This window comes from Balaenoptera borealis, assembly GCF_965194805.1.
Source record: "Balaenoptera borealis genome assembly, chromosome: 2".
NCBI lineage: Eukaryota > Metazoa > Chordata > Mammalia > Artiodactyla > Balaenopteridae > Balaenoptera > Balaenoptera borealis.
In genome coordinates this window covers 55,672,293-55,695,166 of record NC_138867.1, presented here as the reverse complement: position 1 = coordinate 55,695,166, position 22,874 = coordinate 55,672,293, and the positions used below count along the sequence as shown (strand labels likewise).

General features: G+C 41.4%; 1 long non-coding RNA gene across 2 annotated transcripts in view; it reads right to left on the bottom strand.

Annotated features, from left to right (window-relative positions):
- The window catches only part of LOC309619425, a 147,127-nt gene extending 125,166 nt beyond the window's left edge, over nucleotides 1-21,961 (bottom strand). For both annotated transcript variants that reach the window (XR_014238940.1, XR_014238941.1), the window contains exon 1: nucleotides 676-21,961. This is a non-coding gene — a long non-coding RNA (uncharacterized lncRNA). The remainder of the gene's footprint in view (nucleotides 1-675) is intronic.
- Nucleotides 21,962-22,874: the final 913 nt, after the last annotated feature.

The following is a 22,874-nucleotide window of genomic DNA, read 5'->3' as shown; positions in this document are numbered from 1 at the left end:
TAAAGGTTAGTTGGGTTTTTTGTTTTTGTTTTTCTAAGTTTTTTTTTGTCTATATACTTTTCTACATTTTCCAAATTTTCTTGAATAGAAATATATTACTTTCTAAAAAATAAAGACTCCCAATAAATGTTATTTTTAAGGTTATTCTCTAAACCAATGAGAGGGTAGCTTCTATTTCCTAATATCAATTCGATAGCAACAGATACTTTTCTATAAATCTCCTTCATTTTGCCATGTTGAGATGAGGCCTAAACAGAAATAGTTCGACCATGCCACACTTTTCTCAAACTAAAATCTTACCCTCATCTTCTTTATCACAAATTTAGAAAACTTATCCAGAAGGGGGAAAAGACACTGCCTAATCAGCTCTGCTTTTTCTCAAAGGTTCTACAGGAAGATTTAATAAAGAGGCTGCCTTGGTCCAAGGGGTCACTTCCTTTGGGAATGCTTTTCTCTCTCCTTGCCCTGACACCAGGAGTGAAATAAATAACAATTGACATTCATACTCAGAGCCTTAGAAGTACTTTTGCAAGTAATAAAAAGAATGCAAAAAGAAACTCTCCAAAATAGTCTGATGCCCTGGTGAAAAACACACCCCCTTACCTAAGCACATTCTAACTTGGTTTACAAGTGGCAGTGAAGGGAATCCCAGAGGCACTGAATAGGGAAACTCACCAAGTCATAGAGCTGACTTTAGGCCAGGCACTGTTATCATCACTTGACGTACAGTATGTAGTCCTTATGACACACTGGTGAGACTGGAAGGAAGGGGACAGGGCACAACCATTAAAAGAATGACGCTACCATTAAGAAGAACATGATACAGTAAGTCCCCTACATATGAACCTTCAAGTTGCAAACTTTCAAAGATGCAAACATGTGTTCTCATGTCCAATCATATAAGTTAGTTCACGTGTCTGGCATACATTGTCACATGCCTGCATCCTCTACAAGTGGTTTTGCTATTGTGTACTTTACTGTACAATACTGTATAGAGTACGGTAGTATGGTACCTTTATTTCAAGCCCAGGATGTCTGCAAGCAAGCTTAAAAGCAATGGTGTTGTAGCTGGTACTACTGTACTTTTCAAGGTACTGTACTGTAACATTTAAATGTTTTCTTTATTTTTTGTGTTTGTTTTTTATGTATTATTTGTGTGAAAAGTACTATAAACCTATTACAGTACAGTACTATATAGCCGATTGTGTTAGTTGGGTACCTAGGCTAACTTTGTTGGACTTACAAACAAATTGGACTTATGAATGTGCTCTCAGAACTCGTTCGTATGTAGGGGGCTTACTGTACAACAAAAACTGATTAGAACCTACTAGGCCCAAGATGGAGGAAGATTCGACTTCCAGTAGACCTTGAGCCTCATTATACGCTCATTGTAATACATCAGCTAAGTGACACATCCACAGGCGCCATGACAGTTCCAACGCTGACCACAAAAGGCCAAAAAGTGGGCGGTGGCCCAATTCCTGGAAATCCCCACCCCTTCTCTAAGACAGAATACTCCTCCCACTCATTAGCCTATGAAATTACCCAGCCCCTAAAAACTAATCACCCCTGCACTCCAGGGCCTCTCGCCTTCTGAGACAGCCCACGCTCTCTCTACAAAGTATATATCTCTCTAAATAAACTTGCTTTCACTTTACTATGGCTCACTCTTGAATTCTTTCCTGCACAAAGGCAAGGACCCTCACTTGGAAGCCTGTACCAGGGACTCACCTGAGACCTGGGACATGACCATACCCTCACGTCCCATCTTTCCTACAACACTGGGAGGAAAGTATCGTTACCCATATCAGGGGTCAGCAAACTATAGTGCATAGGCCAAATCGAGCCTATGGCTTGTTTTTGTAAATGAAATTGTATTGGAACACAGCCACGCCCATTTGTTTTTTGTCTATGACTGTTTTCCTACTATAATTGCAGAGTTGAGTATTTACAACAGAGATCGTTTTTCCTGCAAAGCCTAAAATATTTATTATTTGGTCCTTAACAGAAAATGTTTGCCAACCCCTGATCTACATGATACCTATGAGGAAAATGAGGATCAAGGAAGTTCAATAATATTTCAGTGTTGCTCAGCTAATTACTGCCAGGACCAAGATACAAATACATACCTACCTTACTTTTAGCCCATGTTTTTTTCATTTCTCCAAATCAGAACTCAAAGAGTAAGACCCTAACCTCCAACAAAGTATATCATATGTGTGACACATTACAAGCTGAGAAAGATGAAACATGAAAAGCTATGCTATTATTTTTAAGACACATTATGAGACATAACTGTTGGATTCCTTAAACTAAAGAACATTCTACTTAAGTTACCTTTTTCCTTCAACTTCTAGTACAACTGTACAGTAAAAATTATGAGACAGACCATTTATAAAAATAAACTCATGGAATTTCACATGCAAAATTGCCATTAGGTTTCACTGTATAACTTTCACATTAAAACATTCAAAAATATTTGATGTGTGATATGGTACCACCTCTCTGAACTTGCTAGCTTCCTCCCATCCTAGAGAGAGAGAGGGGAAAGAAAACATGTGCTTAAAATAAAAGCCTAACCTATTCTTCATTTTTAGCATGACTTTTAAATGTCAGTTTCTCTTTCAAATCCTCTTTTGCTTAACTCCTTAACCACTTGATTAGCTGAGGCAGGGGGTTTCGAAGGGATGTTTTCTAGGCGCCTAATGGAAGAAACTGCTCTGGAAGAAATGCTCTCACTGCCCACACCACCTCACCTATTGGTGACGTGAAGGTATGAGGTGTTAAAGATGGAGACCAGAACAGGGTGGCAGGCTGGCTCAAGCCACACCAGGGGCAGCAAAGGCAGATCTCCCCAAGACCCCATTCTTTCCTAGACAGAGTCCAGCAGTTTTATGGAGGAAAAGTAAGGGAAAACCTAGATGATTTGTCCTTGGTATGCTCAGTGGCAAGGAGGATCTGGTTCATTGATTCTTCCTGTGAATCCCCAAGGAACACATCTGACTCTGTGGAAAGACAACTGCTTTAATGTTTACAAAAAGGCATGAAGATTCAACCATCTTCTGGAAGGAGTCAGCAGAGGCAGAATGAATATAGAGAGCGTTTTAAAGTGACATCCCTACCATGGAAAGAGAAAGGAGGGAGATTAAAACAATGTGGTGGAAGTTAAGAACGGTGAAATAATTTGAAGCCTGTGAAATCTCAAATAAGAGTTCACAGAGGGGGACTTCCCTGGTGGTGCAGTGGTTAAGAATCCGCCTGCCAATGAAGGGGACATGGGTTTGAGCCATGGTCTAGGAAGATCCCACATGCTGCGGAGCAACTAAGCCCGTGCGCCTCAACTACTAAGCCTGCGCTCTAGAGCCCGCGAGCCACAACTACTGAGCCTGCATGCCACAACTACTGAAGCCCACACACCTAGAGCCTGTGCTCCGCAACAAGAGAAGTCACCGCAATGACATGCCTGCGCACAGCAACGAAGACCCAACGCAGCCAAAAATGAATAAATAAATAAATAAAATTGAAAACAAAAAACAAAAAAGAGTTCACAGAGGAAGCTACTAACATAAAAGGCAAGTAAGAGCCTCAGTTGCCACTCTAATAATACATTAAGAAGAGTTAGCAACAGACTGAAAATGGAAAGAAATTTCCCCTTAATGTCATTTATTTTTAAACAGTTTCATTAAGGTATAATTGACATACAATAAACTTTACATATTTAAAGAATACCTTTTGAGAAGTCCTGACATATGTATACATCCTTGAAACCATCACTGCAATCAAGTAATGAATATATCCATCACTGTCAAAAGTTTCTCCATGCCCTTCTATAATTCCCTCCTCCCGATACTACCCCTTCTACCCTCAGGCAACCATTGATCTGTCACATAAATTAGTTTGTGTTTCCTAGAAATTTATACAAATGGAACACAGTTTTTGCCTGCTTTCTTTCTCTCAGCACAATTATTTTGAGATTCATCCATATTATAGCTCATAATGCAGCTTTATGCCTCTTTTTGTCTGAGTAATGTTTCATTGTATGGATATACCAAGGTTTGTTTATCCTTTCACCTATTAATGGACATCTCAGTCATATCCAGTTTGGGGTTATGACCATTCATGCTCAAATCTTTGTAGGACATGTACTTTTATTTCTCTTGGTAAACAACTACGAATCAAGTAGCTGGATCACATGGTGTATGTTTGTTTAAATTTTAAAGAAACCATTTAATTTTTCCAAAGTAGTTGTACCATTTTACATTCCCACTAGTATGGGGATTCCAGTGGCTCCCCACCCTCACCGACATTTGGTATGGTTAGTCTTTTTAATTTTAGTCATCCTAATAGATGTGTAGTGGTATTTCTTTGTATTTTTAAATTACATTTCCTAATGACAAATGATGTTGGATATATTTTCATGTGCTTATTTGCCCTCTGCAAATCTTCTTTGGTCAAGTGTCTGTTCATGTCTTTTGCCCATTGTTTAGCTGGGTTGTTTGTGTTCATTTTAATGAAATCCAACTTATCAAGTTATTCTTTTGTGGATTGCATTTTGGTATCAAAGCTAAGAAATCTTTGGCTAACCCGAAGTCACAAAGGTTTTTACTTATGTTTTCTTTTAGAAGATTTATAGTTAGGTCTATGATCCATTTTCATGATTGTATACAGTGTGAGTTGTGGATTTAATGTTTTTTGTGTTCCATATAAATATCCAATTGTTTAAAAGGCTGTTCTTTTTACACTGAATTGCTGTTACACCTTATCAAAAGTCAGTTGTTCATATATATGTGGGTATACTCCCATCCTCTTTTGTTCTGGCCCACTGATCTATTTGTCAATCTTTATATCAACAGCACAGAGCCTTGATTACTGTAGCTTTATAATGAATCTTGAAATTAGATTGTGTTAGTTCTCCAACTTTGTTCTTTTTGTCAAAGTTGTTTTGGCTATATTATATCCTTTGCATTTGCATGTAATTTTAGAATTAGCTTGCTAACTGCCTAGGTTTTGACTGAGATTGTGTTAAATCTATAAATCAATCTGGAAAGAACTGATAACAATACTAAGTAGTTTACTCATGAATATATCTCTTCATTTACCTAGGTGTTCTTTAATTTCTCCCAGCACAGTATTATAGTTTTCAGTATATAGATCTTTCTCATCTTTCGTCAGATTTGTCCCTAAATATTTAATTTTTTGATGCTATTTGAGATCTTTTTATTTCTACTTCTGGTTGTCCCTTGCTAGTATACAGAAATACAATAGAATGTTTTTATTGATCTTGTATCCTGCAAACTTTCTAAACTTACTTGTTATTTCTTGTGGGGTTTTTTGTGGATTCTGTCAGATTTTCTAAATAGTTGATCATGTTGTCTGTAATAAAGGTTTTACTTATTCCTTTCCAATCTAGATGCTTTTTTTATTCATTCTTTCATTTATTTTTGTTCTTATTGTACTGTCTAGAAGCTCCGATACAATGTTTAATAGAATGGTGAGAGCAGAATCTTTGATATTTTCCTGATCTTATTCCTATAGATCATTTTAAAAGTAGATTTTAAAGTAGAAGGAAGAAAAATGCAAGAAGCAGGACAATATCATTCAAGTAAAAAGTTTTAATAAAGGAGGAAAAAAGGACTAGGGCAAGGGAAAAACTAGCAGGTAGGGGCAGGATTTAGATCAATTCTGTGGAAAGTTCAAGCATTGTTCTAGCATTTGGAGGAATGTGATGTAGGTAAACAGTATTTGTAATGTCCATAGCTGGGCACCAGTGCAGACGAGCTATAGAAAGATGCCCACAACCTGACCCCTCTAGTGATCATGGATGTGTCTTTCTAACACAATCTTGCATCATAATGGTGGAGACTCCATTTTGACACTCACAGTAATAATTTATTTACCAGCCAGTGAGATTAAAAATATGCCTCAAATCCTTAGTTGCAATCTCTAGGTTGCTGGGACCTGACCCAACTTTTGGACATTACTGAGAAATAAAAGCACACGTGGATAAAGTGGCCCAAAACGAAGTAAATATATCCACACCCTAGATCCAGCATGAACTTATTTCTTACCCAGCAGAGCTTGATTATTGATTTTTTTTCCCCAGTGTTTTACATGATAGTACCCTATGAAAAACAAGTTAAGTTTAAGTTAAAATAATTCTTCTTGGAACTGAATCATCAATCAAAACACAGGCAAAGTCTCCTGCTCTTTGCAGGGATTTTGCTGTATGCATCTCTTTGTATTATGACATGTGACCTCAAACATCATCAATTCGTGTTCATGCAGGCAAGTAAACCTGGTGCTACAAAAGGAGCACTCAACCAGGAATCAGAAGATTTGGACTCTAAGTTCATAAGACTCAAAAAAAAGAAAAAACAAAAAAACACAGAACAAATACAGAGAGGCACACCTGAGCAGTGGGAAAGGACACTGAAATCCCCGGAGTCAGAGGGGGAAGGGAAGAAGACTGAGAATGACGACAGAAGGGGTCATGAATACTTAGAAGATTCACATAAGTGAGATCTGAGAGGTAGAATGGGTGAGGGACTTGGACTCTGTGGTGGGAGAGACATGGGTTTCAATTCGGGCTCTACCACTTCCCGGTCGTGTTAAATTAGGCTTTTTACCTCTCTTCCCTTTGTTTCTCATTCCTTAAATTGGGATGATAATAATGCCTGCCACATAGGGTTTTTGTGTGGCTTAAGTGGTGCCACACAAATGTGCAAATGCCTTATAAATATGTCTGGGTTATGAAAGTAAACTCTGATAACATTATAGCTGGGGTGACCTCATTCACTGAACAAATACTTATTGAGCACCTACCATGTGCTAACACTGTTCCAGGCACTTAGGGTACATTAGAGAACAAAAGAGGAAAATCTCTGCCTTCATGGTGCTTACAGTCTATCAGGGGTGATGAAGAGGGAGCATAATAAATGAATAAATGCTACAGCATGATAAAAAGTAGTAAGTATTCAGAAGGAAAGAAATGGAGCAAGTAAGGTGCCAAGGGGGATTAAGAGCATCATGGCGGCTCAGTTATCATAATAAATGGGATGGTCAGGGCAGGCTTCATTGAGAAGGTAACATTTAAGAAATGGTGAAGTGAGAAAGGCAGTCAGCTCCATGGGAAGAGCATTCCAGGTAGAGGCAACAGCAGTGCGAGGCACTAAAGCAGCAGCATGCCTGGAGGGTTTAAAGAACAACAAGGAGTTCAGTGGAGGGGAGACTTGTAAGGGAAGAGGTTAGGGCCCAGGTCATTAGAGCTCTATGGACCCTGATGACGATCTGGGCTTCGACTCTAAGTGAAATGGGGAGCCATTGGAGGGTTTGGCATAGAGAAGCAGCTTGATCCAATTTATGTCTGAAAGGCTCCTCTGGCTGAGAATAAACTCTAGAGTTACATGGGTGTCAGTAGGGTGGCTACAGCAGTGATAAGGAGTGGGGAGTGGGGTGGGTAACATTAGCTCAGATCCAGGGTAGTAACAGTGAAGTCATGAATAGTATTTTGAGGGTAACACTTCTGAGGAATTTTGGGAAGAACTGTATGTAGAATGTAAGGGCAAGTGAAGAATCATGATGACATGGAGGTGCTTGGCCTGAGTAATGGGAAGGCTGGACTTGCCATCAATGAGACAGGATACAGACTTTAGGAGTTCAATTTGAGGCAGGATAGGCTTGGGATGTCTTTTAGTCATGTCTATTCATTTCCGTGATGCTCAAATGAACTAAAGTATGTAATCTGGATGAATCTTTAAGCTGTACCTATGTAAGGAGGAAGCAGATAGAGTAGGTTGTTCAGGGAGCACGTGCCTGCAGGGAATCCACCTGAGGCCAGAAAATGTGAGGTCACTGCTTCAATCCCATTGCCTATCACCTGCTTCCTCTCTTCACTGTCACTGTTTATACTTAAAAGTATTTACACAGTTATATGAAGCCCCAAGACTTCCAGATTTTCTTTCTACTTTTTCTGTTACATTTCACTTAAAATGTTCATTCCGACCTTATTTCCAAACGTGAAAGGTGCAAGAGTGCGGTTTGGCTGTCACGTGGCAGACAGTGGGAGTCTCGGACCACTTGACAGCTCACGCCCAAGTCATCACTACAAATACCATAGCATGGTTGCCTTCCACAGGGACTGAAGCAGGCACTGTATAAAAGACCATTTCCTTTCTTTTGCCCCCCTCCTCATGCCTGAAGCACCTACATATGCTCTGCTGGGTCTATCATGGGGCAGGGTCCCACTTCAGCAATCTTGTGGAGAGGCTCGCCCTAAGTAATGGTCCAGGGATGTGTAGCACATGTTCCTATCTGCAAGAAGCACCTTAGATGAGACAACCCCATATCCTATCAGCCACACAGATTATTTGAAAAGAGGACCAATCATCTGGCGTTTCCTGACTACCACTGAGGTCTTGAAATCTGAGCAAGGGAAACAGTAACAATGGCGTTTATGGTGTTTCCCACAGCAGTGCTGATAGCCAGTTACTGCTGAGCCGTGTTCTCCGGAGGGCAGCAGATGTGTACCTTTAGGATTCACAACATCAGGAACCAAGGCAATGCCTTCCTGTCTCTCTGTTCTCTTTTAATGTCCTCCTTCTGTAAACCAGGTCTCTGGAGGGCAGATAGCAGACTCTGGGGAACTACCCAGGGAAGCTATGATGCCATTGCTTTATTTCCCCTTCCCTGTGCACTCATTTAAAGACATCTCGTCCCCTGAAAAGCCAATTTCTGACTCAGTTTTTTGCCTATCCACCAAAAAAAAATGTTTTTAACATTGTTCATAAGATATTTGCACTGAAGAAAAGCGATAAAAGTCAGAACAAAGTTTGTCCTGAGATTCAAAAGAAATGGGGAAATATAATTCCCAGCTTAAAAACCAAGCTGTTCTTTTGAAATCCATTTGGGCGGGGGGGACATCAATATTCTGCATCAATGCCTTAGTACTTAAAAGGGATATATTGGGCTCTATAATTTAACTGCCAAATCTGACATTCATATCCATCTGGACATTTTTAAAAGGATCCTTGAGCTAGTCAGAATTGGCAGTTGGCTGTGTTATCACACCTGCATATGGCATAGGAGTTTTTTTTTTTAATGGGCAAGAGTTAGAGCATGAAAGTATTGCATGATATGCCTTTGCTGAGAACCCACACTTAAACATGTTTGCACATGTGAATAATTATATTTTAAAGCTCTCTGTTAACAAGCCTTTGTTCTTTATTTCCTACAAACCAAATTAGTTGGGGATCCAGTTTATTTTGAAATTATTTGGAAAATGTTTTGGTGTTCTCAAATTTCCTTTGCACCAAAGTTTTGCAAAGTTAAAAGGCAAGACACAAACCTCCACAACCAGTGAAAGAAAAATGCATAAAACCTACAACAAATTAAATATGATAAACACCCACATAATAGGAGAGTGTAAGTAAATCTTGGGTCTCTAAGTACATGTCGACCTCCATGTGGGATTTAGCTTCCACTCACTGCAGATGAAGAGAATCTTTAATGCTTATATTGATATATCCAGAAAGCCTGACTTCAGAAAGTCCAATTTAGGCTGCCAGGTTTCTCTTTTTACCTTCCCTGAGAGTGCAAGTCTAACTGCACATACCCCAGCACCATCTGGGAGTGAAGCTGTTGTATGATGGGGGATACTCTTTAAGAAGATTTTCAGAGAAAGATCAAAGGCAATGGGAAAGGGAGTCTTCTTACTTGGGAGAGCCCAAGAAATTATCTTCAACTACCTACGTTGCTTCCTTTACCGGAGCTCAGTTTGGGAAAGGCAATGAGATAACCTACAAAAAGCACTTGGGATAGTCTTAATAAGGATGGACCACTGAGTCTGGCCACTCTACTTCTTGAGAGTAATGGTCACTGTGTGAAAAGTCTATACAGAATGGCCACTCATCCCTATGCAGGAGATTCCATATAAACAGCTTTTGGGGAATGCTTTAATAACTTCCAACCACCAATGTGCAAGAGGACATCCAAAAACACATGGAAGATTAAAAATTGTATTTAAAATGCAGGGTGGGGGCCTACAGGCAACTTTTAACTCACATGTGCAGGGTATCTGTGGCTACTTTTGTTGTGCTGGGAATTTCCTGTTCCTCCGTCTCCCCCCTCACCCACCCCTTTTCTGCTTTCCATCTTCCTATTCATCCCCTGAATGGACCAAACATTTCGGACACCAAAAGCCACTTTCACCCTTTTTGTGTAGAAAACTCTTGAAAAATCAGAGCTGCCTAATGTAAAAGACTATAGTCATCACAAACATCATTTGAAAATAAAATTACTTAACTAAATTTGGTTCTTTTGGGTAGATATAAAGCAGATATATGAATTTATAGGATAAAACTCATGCTTGATTTGAACTCCCGAAATAAGTCCAAAAAAATCATTTTATATTTCTTAGCCAGGAGTGAAAACTTGGATGGGCCAAGTGGCAGTACAGAAGATTTTATAATCACCACAAATATGACTTGAACACTCAAGCCTGGGAGGGAAGCGTCCTGGTGGGAATGGTGGGGATAACATTTAGGAAGAGTCATTCTTACCTAGGATCATAAGTTTGGATTGCATAGTTGTTTTCCTATGACTAATTTTTGTTTCTGGTGACAAAAATCCAATTTTTAAATGGAAAGAAAGGCACTCATATTAACATAACATGGCTCAATTCAGCCACTTTATGAACAATCAATGATTGACATGGACATGAATTTATATCTCACACAAATGGATCAGTCAGAATTCAGATAACAAAACCACTTTAGATGTTTTAAGTGGAAGAGGATTTAAAAGGAATTAAATGCTTACAAAGTGGATCGAAGGGCTCTAGGCTGATTTCTGCGTGAGTGACTTATAGAACAACACTGCAGAACCTGCTCACCAGGGACACTCTTCTCCATCATCATCAGGTACCCAGGAAATCAGGGAGTTTCTGTTCCAACTGCAGGCTCTCGTTCCACTGCACCTCTGCTGAGGTCCAGCTCAGCAAAATGGTTACCTTACCTTTTGACATGCGGGAAACTAGAGATAAACACTGGGGCCCCTGAACTGCTTCTACAGGAAAACCATGACTGTGTACCAACGTATGCCTCCATACGTATGCCTCCCAAATAGTGCTCAGGCACATTTACTTGGAGGAAGTCAGGTCATTTGAAGACATAGATCAGTAGAAAATAAAATATTTAGTTTCCCAGTTACTATCATGACATAAGGTGGTGGTTCTCAAACTTTGCTGCTTATAGAACTACCTGGGAAGCTTTGAGAATCCAAATACCCAGGCTACACCTCATAACAAGTCAATTTAAATCTCTGGGGCTTCATGTGTTATTTAATAAAAAGCATCACAGGTGATTGCAATGTGTAGCTAGCAGAGACACAAAGCATGGCTTCTCAAACTTCACTGTACACATGAATAATCTGGGTATTTTGTAAAAATGCAGAATCTGATTCAGTTGGTCTGAGTTGGGGCCCAAGATTTTACATTTCTAATAAGCTCTCAGGTGATGCTAAGGCTGAGGCAGATGAGACTCTGAGTAGTAGAGATGCACTGCAGTGGTTCTCAAATTTTAGTGTGCCTCGGAGTCACCTGGAGGGTTTGCTAAAACACAGATTGCTAAGGTCCACTTCCAGAATTTTTGATTCAGTAGGTCTGGAGTAGGGCCTGAGAATTTGAATCTCTAACATGTTCTTAGGTGATGCTGAAGCTGCCTGTTCTGGAGACCACAGCACCACTGACGCAAAGCATGCTACAAGGGGGTTGGAATGATGTTGAGCCAGCCAATTGCTCTATCTGCAACAGATGGCCACCATGTGGAGTTTCTAATGAATTCGAAGATTTTGTATTCCACTTGGATCTAACAGATAGAGAGGAACTCAGAGGAGCAAGTGAAATGCAATTAGTTATGCCAAATCCAGTTACCTTTATCTATCTTCCTTCCATACATGGAATTACTGGTGAGTTAGCTGGGGAGACCTACCTCACAGGAACATATAGCTGGATGGCAGAAACAAGGAAAAGGAAAGAGAATATTAGTTTTCTATCTCAGTAAACAGACAGGACTGTTTATCTCCACATTTTACTCTTTGGATAATCAAGGGACAATATCTGAATGTTAGATGGATGTCAGAGGTAATCTATCTGTGGCCCATGTGGTTCTCATGGGAAGAAATTTCAAGTGATACCCAACTTACTGATAGTTCATTAGACACACATCAGATGTTGGGTATTTATCTTCACTGCAGTGCACTCTGTGGGGAAATTTTCCTGAATGCATCAACCAATAGCTTTTAAAAAGAGTTTTATCATAAGCTAGGCAAATAAAATTGGTATAAGGCAATAACAGTCTTCAAACAATATGCTTTATTGTAATTTACTATATCAGATAGAGTTTCACTGGTGGCACAGTGGTTGGGAGTCCGCCTGCCAGTGCAGGGGACGCGACTCAAAATTATGGTTTGGGATAATTACTTACAGTTTATTAGGGTACCTCCTATCTCCCCATTTTCACCACTTCTACTTCACATTCACAGGTTACTGGACTCCCAAAATGGAGGTCCAACATTTCACTCATGGTTACTACATAAGCCAAATGAACCTGAGAATACTATGATGATCTGATGCTCCATGACCTCCATTTATTGAGGAATTGAGATAGCTAAGCACCTGAACAACAGCTTTCATTAATAGAGGATGAAAGAACCCCATGTGAGAAGAAAGTTTGACTAGTTGTCCCTGATTCTTTTCTTGAGTTTCAACTCGAAATGTCCACAAAATCGCCCCCTAACTTGCCCCCAGCGGTTTCAAAGCATTTTCTCTGACACTAGTAGAGGGACTATCAAAACCACGGAAATGCAGAGCTTGGGAATGCAAAGACATATACGACAGTGAGCTGTTTTTACTCATAACACTTCTGACACCAGACAAGAGGGTGTGTGTGTGTGTGTGTGTGTTTCCCTCATAGCAACCAATTCTGATTCCAGACACCAACTGGGTGTCCAGCAATTCAATTCAGTGCTGACACTAACTGCCCAGAGTTAGCACAGCCCCACAGGTTAAGGGCTCAGTCCCACAAGACCCTTCCCCCACACTTCAGATGCCTGTCTCAAGTCCCAGGACTTCCATTCTTCTGACTGAATGACTCTGCATTGGGATTTCCCACGACCCCCTCTCCTCAGGTTTGATAATTGCTAGAATGGCTCACAGAACTCAGGAGCACACAACTTACATTGACTGGCTTATTATAAAGGGTATAACTCAGGAACGACAAAATGGAAGAGATTTATAGGCAAGGCGTTGGGTGGGGGCTTCCATGCTCTCTTCAGGTGTGCTACCCTCCAGCACATGAATGTGTTCACCAGTTGGAAGCTCCCTGATTCTTATCATTTAGGGAGGGTTTTAAGGAGGTTCCCTTACATAGACATAACTAATTAAGTTATTGGCCATTGGCGATTAACTCAATCTCCAGCTCCTTTCTCCTCCCTGTAGATTGGGGAGTGAGGCTAAATCTTCCAAACGTCAATTGAAAATTAAAGGTTTGGGCTTTCTGGCAACCAGCTCCCATACTGAAACTAGGGGTCCGCCAAGAGTCACCTCCTTAGGACAAAACACATTCCCATCAGCGTTATCACTTAGAAATTCCAAAAGTTTTAGGAGTTCTGAACCAGGAATTGAGGACAAAGACCAAATACCTTTCTATTATACCACATACAGGGTCAACAGCCCTTGAATGTTTTGTAACCAAGTTGTGGAGGCAGGACATGGACATAATAGTATAATGAACAATAAAGAATACGTATCATCATTGAGTACTACTGACTCACTACAGTGTTACAGGCCTTCAGAGAGGAGAGGATTCAATCACCAAGGACTAGGATAACCTGGACCAACCCAACCTCCAAGGTGAGTGTGGAGGTTATTGTATTTACTCTGTCCCAGGCTGGGCGCAGACACACAAAAAGAAAATCCTTGAAGCTCACTTCTTCTGATCTGAGGGACAGTAGGGAAAAGGAGAGAGTGAAATCAGGAATGAAACCCCATGCCTGGATTTTATCATCCCCATTCTCAGTCTGTGCTCCAACCTTGGGGGGGAGGAGAGAGGTGACAGGAAGACAGGAGGAAAGACACTTTAGAAACATTAGATGAGTGACATTGGGAGGTACTGGCCTGCCTTGCTAGTCAGAGTGAAGAGTAGCCTGTAACCCCCTGGAGGAACCCCAGCCTACAATTTGACACTAACACAAATGTAACACAGAAATGGCTGTGTGGGAGAAGGCAGCAAGGAGGAAAGATGTTGCATGAGCATTTCAGTTCACCACACTTTGCACAGGATGTCAAGGAGCCAAGAAGTCCTTGGGGGGGTTCATGAGGAAATGCAGAGGTTCTGAGAGAACCTGCTGAGTGGCAAAGGCACAGGGAGGGATGGAAGATGTCTCTGTGGGCAGGAAATTCAAGATGGCGGCAAGTGAACAGGACCTTGATTGTTGGAAGAATATTCCAAAGAGCCGGACAGGACCAGTCATACTTCAGCAGGAACTCATCGAATGGGCAGACCATTCTGGCCTCTCACTGCAAAGGCCAGCCAAATCCAAAGATCACACACACATGTTTAGTTAGGAAAATAACTTCAAGAAGTTCAGAGAAAAAATAATGGGAGCATTCCATGATTCTAAGAGAAAATGTAGTTGGGTATGTAGATAAGGGGTTCACCCCTATAAAAGTAACAACTGAAGCCATGCTAATGAATGAAATCTCTGAGGGGCAGTGTAACATGTGCCAATCATATGGGAGGAAGGAGTGTGGCTCTCAAAGACAGTGGGGTGACCACAGTAAACTTTCACCTCTCCATTTTGTGGTAGAAAGTGAGGATCAAAGGCAGGGACAGAAGTTTGGGATTTATAAAAATGTGATTGAAAGAGATTTCTAACGCTACCCGAAACCTGCTGCCAATTCACTATTCACACATCAGATGCTGGAAGCTGTGTTATCGACACCATGTGGCAAAAAAATTCAGCTAAAAAAAAACTTCTGAATTTTAGCAGTGCTTCATCAGTTAATGATTATTAAACTGAGATAACACAGCAGCTTTGGAGGTGGGTGAATGCACACATAGCAGGCAAGAAAGAAGACAGCTTTATGAAAAAGTGTGTCATCAACGATGAGGCTGAATGTCCAGTGAAGCCTAAATTCTAAGCTAAGGCTTGTAAGGGTTAGATTAGAAGAAATCAGAATTAGAAAAATGGGGGTGGGGAAGGACAGAGGGAAGAAGACATTTTTACTCATATATGAGAAATGCTGCAATAAAAAAGAAAGAGGGTGTGTTTCAAATGGTTGAGAGAAGAGTTTTTGAGTCACCAATCATTTAATATCTATTTGGGGGATGCCTACTAAGTTAGAAAGATCTGGTCTATATTTATAGACCAAGGGGGAAAGAGGAATTACAAGAGGAATAATGACGGATGAAAGAGAAGGAGGGGGATGGGTGATGGAATAAAGACTTGGAAGAAGAAGGAAGGGTAGGGGTTGGAGGGAACCTCCTCTTCCGAAACAGCAGAAGTGGAGGACAGCACGATGGAATTCCAGACCATGAGCTGTGGACAAGGTGAGGTGCGGTCATTGCTTACAGCATGTTTTCTCAGCCTCAGCACGGTTAACACGTTGGGTAGGTAACTCTTTGTTGTGAGGGGCTACTCTGTGTGTGGTGTTTAGCAGCACCCCTGACCTTGATGCATTGGATGCCAATAGCAAGCCTCCAGGTGTGAGAATCAGAAGGTCTCCAGATACTTCCAAGTGTCTCCTGGGGGAGGCAGGGGCAAAATCACCCTTGGTTGAGAGCCACTGGGTTAGATAGACTGCTGGGAGGCACCAAGGCAAGAAGGCTGCTCCCATATCAGAGGACCTCAAACCTCCAAGAGGTGAGACCTTCTGGGAGAAAGAGGAAGGTGTGTGCAGGACCCTGGTCTAAGCCTGAGGCGGGGCTTATAAACAATGGAGAAGGGGCTAAATCCCACTTTCCCTCCCTCTTCAGTGCTCTCTTAAAGCAGCAAGGTCACATGGCCTGGTTAGAACAATTCACTACCTTTCCCGAAAGGCAGCCATGAATCTCGCAAAATCCTTGTCACTGTTACAGATTCTGCAGTAGCTGAGGTTTATAGCTGACACATCTCTGCCTTTGTAAAATTATGTAACCTATTCCTTAGGTTCAAAAGCCTTGGGGGATGTTTACAGCAAAGTATTGCAGCCGCTGACTTTCAAAACTGCTTGTGAAGGGGTGGAGGAGGTCACACCCTGCTGCACGGTGGGTCCTCACAGCCTCTTCAAAACCCCAAGGCCACCTGCCACGTGCTGTGGGAGAGGAAGCGTGGTCACGAGGCCAAGTGGGTAAGTGTGGCTAGGCTCCGTGTTCTCAAGGAAGTTCTGAGGGATGGAGATGGGTAGATTAAATAAACTAGAGATTTTAGAACCCCTCGCTTCTGAATCAAACTGGAAAGGAGAAGCTTACCATTTGTAGGTGTAAGCTTAGGAATACAAAACACTCTGTGGCAAGGAGGTAGCTCCCTCGAATCTCTCCTAAGCTCCGGTCTACGCTGCCACAAAGTGATCGGTGGCAGTGACAACTAGGCATTCATTTCTTCACGTATCAGGCATCTCCAGTAGCAAAGCTACAATACAAGTAGTTCCCCCACCTGAGTATTACATAAAATAAGACTAGAAACCTTCCCCTGGCCCTGGACAAAGCCATACTTGCTGCTGTTTAGTTAGACACACGGTTACACAATGCTCATCAAGCCAATGGCACAAGATGGGGGACATGTATTGAGAAAGTTGAGAAGAAGAACAAAAGCTTCCCTTTCCTCATGATTCTGGTCAAGGGGAGTTTTCCTGTCAACTCGTATGAAGAAAAAGAGCTCCAAGAAAATGAAATAGAATTCCAGAGAAAAAAAATGGCTCTTGCCTTTCATCAAGCTTAGGAAAAGAATTTATATTTTTGCCACTTAGGAAAAGAATTTATATTTCCAGGATCCTCATTTCATTATCCTTTTCACAACTTGAAAAGAGCAACAGATGGCCATCATCATCTTCTGATGATATGGGGAAGAGTGCTACAGGGGAAATAACACTGGATTCGTTCACTTGTTCACTCAGTTGACCTATACTGATTAAGCCCTGGCACTGTATTCAGCTCTGTGGATAAATAACGAATAAAAACTGGAATGTTCCTGCCCTCCTGGATTGTGAAGGGAAGGTGTAGTGCTAATCATCACTCTGCTTCAAGAAGGTATTGGTCTTTAGGCTTCTTTTATCCACAAAACAAAGGGCAACGACTTCAGTCTTAAAGCCTATTCTATTTTAACATTCACATTTGGTGAGTTGGTCTATAGCAGAGGACCAAAACAATTGGTCTATGCTATGAACTGAATTGTGCCCTCCCCCGCCCCCCAAAAATTCATGTTTAAGTCCTATCCCTCAGTACATCAGAATGTGACAATATTTGGAAATAGGGTTTTACAGAAGTGATTAAGTAAAATGAGGTTATTAGGTTAGACTGTGTACCAATAAGACCGGCATCCTCAGAAGAATTTGGAAACACACAAGTACAGAGAGAAGACCATTTAAAGATACAGGGAGAAGGTGGCCATCTGCAAGCCAAGGAGAGAGGCCTCAGAAGGAACCAAGCCTGTCCACACCTTGATCTCAAATTTCTAGCCTCCAGAACTGTGGGAAAATAAATTTCTATAGTTGAAGCCACCCAGTCTGTAGTATTCTGTTATGGCAGACCTAGCAAATTAATATAGTCTCTATTAAGACTCGCTCAGAAACACTTATTTAAAGATCCACAGGCCTGGTTTTAACCCACCAATGAGAATGTCCAGGTATTAGGGGCCCAACATGTAAAAAACTTGAAAGAGATACATTTGATGTCACAAAACCAGAGATCCACTGGTCTATAGAGTTTAGTGAAGCATCAGTCTGCTCACCCTATGGATATCCTTAACCTTTTTGGAGGAGTCACTTACTTTCACTGAGACATTTACTGAACCTTCACTTTATGTCAGATGCTTCGTGAAACACAGAAACAAACAGGCTAGCTTTCCCGGGACATCCACTGTCATGCACTCCTTGCTACCTAGGGATGTTTTGAAATTTAATTACTAAATGCTTGTTAAAGCTCTCCATGAAGCCTTTTGATGAAACAAACTTTCTAACTACAAAGTGTTGTTTAATATGGAGGTCCAGCCTGGAGAAAGTGCAGTCTCCAGCAAGGCCTAGCTGCTTTTTTATGCAAATTAAGCACCATCTCAATCCCCCTGGCAAATTACTGAGCCAGCAGCAAGCTTAGGTCAGGGGCTCTATGGGTGTCCTTGCTACTTCCTCCCAATTCCTCTCTACTTTTTCACCTCAATTGTTTCAGTGTGCTCCCCGTCAGAAAATCCCGCTAATATCATTCACATTAATGACCTTCTTGACACCCACGTGTTGTTATTCTGGTGGGGTGATACTGTGTTGACTTAAACGTAAGTGTGACAGAACTAACTGGCTTCATGGATGTTGTACTCACTGTCCTCTTCTTGGAGTAGAGCCCTGAGGGAATGAATGTGAGTAGAGGGCTGGCTGTGTAGAGTTGAAAGGAGGTAGAGAAAGTTCTCTAGAAGCCACAGGAGAAGACCAGGCAGAGAGAGCTGGGTAGTAGGAACTGCTCTGGCAGTTTAGCCAAAGGCCTTCCTTATCACTGAGATCATTTGCATTTCACATTGATTTCTTACAATAGAGAACGTAAGCACCAGAGATAGGACTGAATCAGAGCTTTCAGAAGCTCTGATGTGCAGAAAAAGGCTTACAGGTGTGCCGAAATGCCTAGATAAGTGATTCTCTTCAGCCCTTGGAGTAGTCTACTTGCCTGGGAGAAGCGGTCCCCAGGCCTGTCCCCTCCAAGAGCTGAAAACCTAAATCAGAGGATTTAAATTCCTTTCAATTTAACCAATATAGAACTATTGATAGAGAAAAACATCAACTTTTTTTCACATGTTCCATGATGGGAAAAAAATCAGGAATGACAGGATTAATGACCTTCCACAGCATCCTCTACTTTCACTGCTTCCTCTCTCCCTCCTCCAGTTTAATCACCACACACATCCAGGTGCAGCCTGCTAAAATGCCCTGCCTTGGTTCAGCTCCCTCCAAAATTGCCCATTGTTCTTAGTCACATTAAGGGATTTATCCTAACAACGCCCTTCATGATCTGCCTCTATGTATATTGTAGGCCACGTATCTCACCGTTTCCCACCTCATTCTCTGCTCTGACCAAGCTGTTTTCAGTTCCACCAAGTCACGTAGACTCTTAATTCCAGGTTTTTACACATGATACTTCCTCTGCCTGGAATACCACTGTCCACTTAGACACACACACACACACACACACCTGGGCAACTCCTACTTGTTCATGTGGGAAGAAATCATACCTGTTTTGTTCACCATTGGTCCCCAGTGCCTAGTACACTGTTTCACACATAGTAGTACTTATTGGATGGGTGGATGGATGGATGCATGAGTTTCTTTCATACTGCAGAATCAAGAGTTTTCTTGCTTTTAACTTTTTTGTTTTAGTTTGTTTTGTTTGCTTTTAATTCTGTATCTGCACTGGAAATAAGGTAACTGTCTCCTCATTGAATCTCCTCAAAAGGGTTCCACCATCTCTTGACACATTATAGACATAAACTTTCACAAAATCAGGGCTCTGTTAGCAAAGAAGAAGACTGGGAAATAAATATTGGGTAAGCAACTACTCATGTTTTCTGTAGTGTTCAGGAGAGGAAACAAAGAAGAGGGAGGAAGTAATGAAGAAAGGACTGAAATTCAACAATACTGAGTCCCTCTTATGCCCTGGACATAGTGCTAAGACTTAGGGATAGAATGGTTTACTAGACATAAGGTCTCTCCTCAGAGATCTTAGCCTCCGGGTGGGAATCCATACACTGAAGTAATTTCATTCTGAAGAAGGTATTAAGAAGAGAAGCATAGTTGCCATGGGCAAGTTTAGTGAGACCATTTAATCTAATCCAGTGGCAAAGTTAATGCTTCCTTGAGGAAGGGACATCTTAGCTGAGATTTGAAAGATGACTAGGGGTTGAACAAGCAAAGTGTGAAGAAAAAGAGTGTTCTAGGCTGTATGCCAAAGGTCTGGCTTCCAGAGATAGAACGATGGGCTCAAAAAGCTGACAGGATATCAGAGTGATGGGAGCATAGACAGTGAGGGGCGTGTCCTGAAGTGAGTGTAGAGAAACAGACGGTTCATGCCACCCAGAACCTTGTGGACCATGTTACAGATTTGAAACTTTACCCCAAGAGCAAGTGAAAAAAAAAACGCTTTAAGCGTTTTTGACACGCTTGACACGATTGGATTTGTGTTTTATAAGATCACCTTGCACACAGTATGGAGAATGTTCAAGAAGGACAAGTGGGAATGTAGGACTCCACACAGAAGGTCCCTATGAAACATTTGATGAGGGTGCCTAAACCAAAGGGGCAGCAGTGGGAGTGAAGAATGGGAGGTAGATTGAAGACAGACTTAGTAAGCAGAAGCAACAGGGCTTGATGATTTAACTAGTGAGGGCAGGAGGAGTGAAAGAAGTGAAAAGGAAGACTTTGAGGCTTCTTACTAGAAAAACTAGGTGAAACATGCTGCCAGTTCCTAAAACGGGGAAATATAGGGAGCGTGGCAGGCGTAGGGACTGAGTAATGAGTTCAGTACTGCATACTTGGGTTTGAGGTGAAAGAGAAATATCCACATTGAAAAGAGTCACAGTATTTGCCAGACCGGTGGTCATCAAAGTGTGGCTGCAGAGCCAGCAGTTTCAGCGTCACCTGGGACCCTGTTAGAAATACACTCTTTGATATAAATCACAGCAAGATCCTTTTTGACCCACCTCCTAGAGAAATGGAAATAAAAACAAAAATAAACAAATGGGACCTAATGAAACTTAAAAAATTTTGCACAGCAAAGGAAATCATAAACAAGACGAAAAGACAACCCTCAGAATGGGAGAAAATATTTGCAAACAAAGCAACTGACAGAGGATTAATCTCCAAAATATACAAGCAGCTCATGCAGCTCAATATCAAAAAAACAAACAACCCAATCCAAAAATGGGCAGAAGACCTACATAGACATTTCTCCAAAGAAGATATACAGATGGCCAACAGACACATGAAAGAATGCTCAACATCATTAATCATGAGAGAAATGCAAATCAAAACTACAATGAAGTATCACCTCACACCAGTCAGAATGGCCATCATCAAAAAATCTACAAACAATAAATGCTGGAGAGGATGTGGAGAAAAGGGAACCCTCCTGCACTGTTGGTGGGAATGTAAATTGATACAGCCACTATGGAGAACAGTATGGAGGTTCCTTACAAAACTAAAAATAGAACTACCATATGACCCAGCAATCCCACTACTGGGCATATACCCTGAGAAAACCATAGTTCAAAAAGAGTCATGTACCAAAATGTTCATTGCAGCTCTATTTACAATAGCCAGGACATGGAAGCAACCTAAGTGTCCATCGACAGATGAATGGATAAAGAAAATGTGGCACATATATACAATGGAATATTACTCAGCCATAAAAAGAAATGAAATTGAGTTATTTGTAGTGAGGTGGATGGATCTAGAGACTGTCATACAGAGTGAAGTAAGTCAGGAAGAGAAAAACTAATACAATATGCTAACACATATATATGGAATCTAAAAAAAAAAAATGCTTCTGATGAACATAGGAGCAGGACAGGAATAAAGACACAGACGTAGAGAATGGACTTGAGGACAAGGGGAGGGGGAAGGGTAAGCCGGGATGAACTGAGAGAGTGGCATGGACATATATACACTACCAAATGTAAAATAGCTAGCTAGTGGGAAGCAGCTCCATAGCACAGGGAGATCAGCTCGGCGCTTTGTAACCACCTAGAGGGGTGGGATAGGGAGGGTGGGAGGGAGACGCAAGAGGGAGGAGATATGGGGATATATATATACGTATAGCTGATTCACTTTGTTATACAGCAGAAACTAACACAACATTGTAAAGCAATTATACCCCAATAAAGATGTTAGATTAAAAAAAAAACAATGCACATTTTCAGCCTTCTCCCCAGATCTATTAAAGCAGAACCTCTGGGGCCCCTGATCTATAGCTCATTGTTTTTCTACTTAAAATTCACTATTTATCAAGAACTGCTTTTTTTTTTTTTTAATTTATTTATTTATTTATTTTGGCTGTGTTGGGTCTTCGTTTCTGTGCGAGGGCTTTCTCTAGTTGCGGCAAGCGGGGGCCACTCTTCATCGCAGTGCGCGGGCCTTGCATTGTTGCGGCCTCTCTTGTTGCGGGGCACAGGCTCCAGACGCGCAGGCTCAGTAATTGTGGCTCACGGGCCCAGTTGCTCCGCGGCATGTGGGATCTTCCCAGACCAGGGCTCGAACCCGTGTCCCCTGCATTGGCAGGCAGACCCTCAACCACTGCGCCACCAGGGAAGCCCAAGAACTGCTTTTTATGAATATTAGGATGCAGTGATATGTCATGGATATAATAACACTTGGAACCCAGAAATGCGGATCCAAGTCACAAGGCCCACCTTTAACAAGGCTTCCAGGTGATTCTGATGAACTCCCAAATTTGAGACCCACTGGACTATAGTCAATCTATGATGAACAGGAATAAAAAAGTGTTGGAGGAAAGGAAAGAAAGTAGGACAAAGAATATGCAAGATCTGCACTACTCTGGGTGGGAAATTATTCTACTTTCTCCTACTTTGTCGACCAAACTGGAATGATTTATCACCTCTCATTGGTCTGTTTTGTATTTCAAAGATGG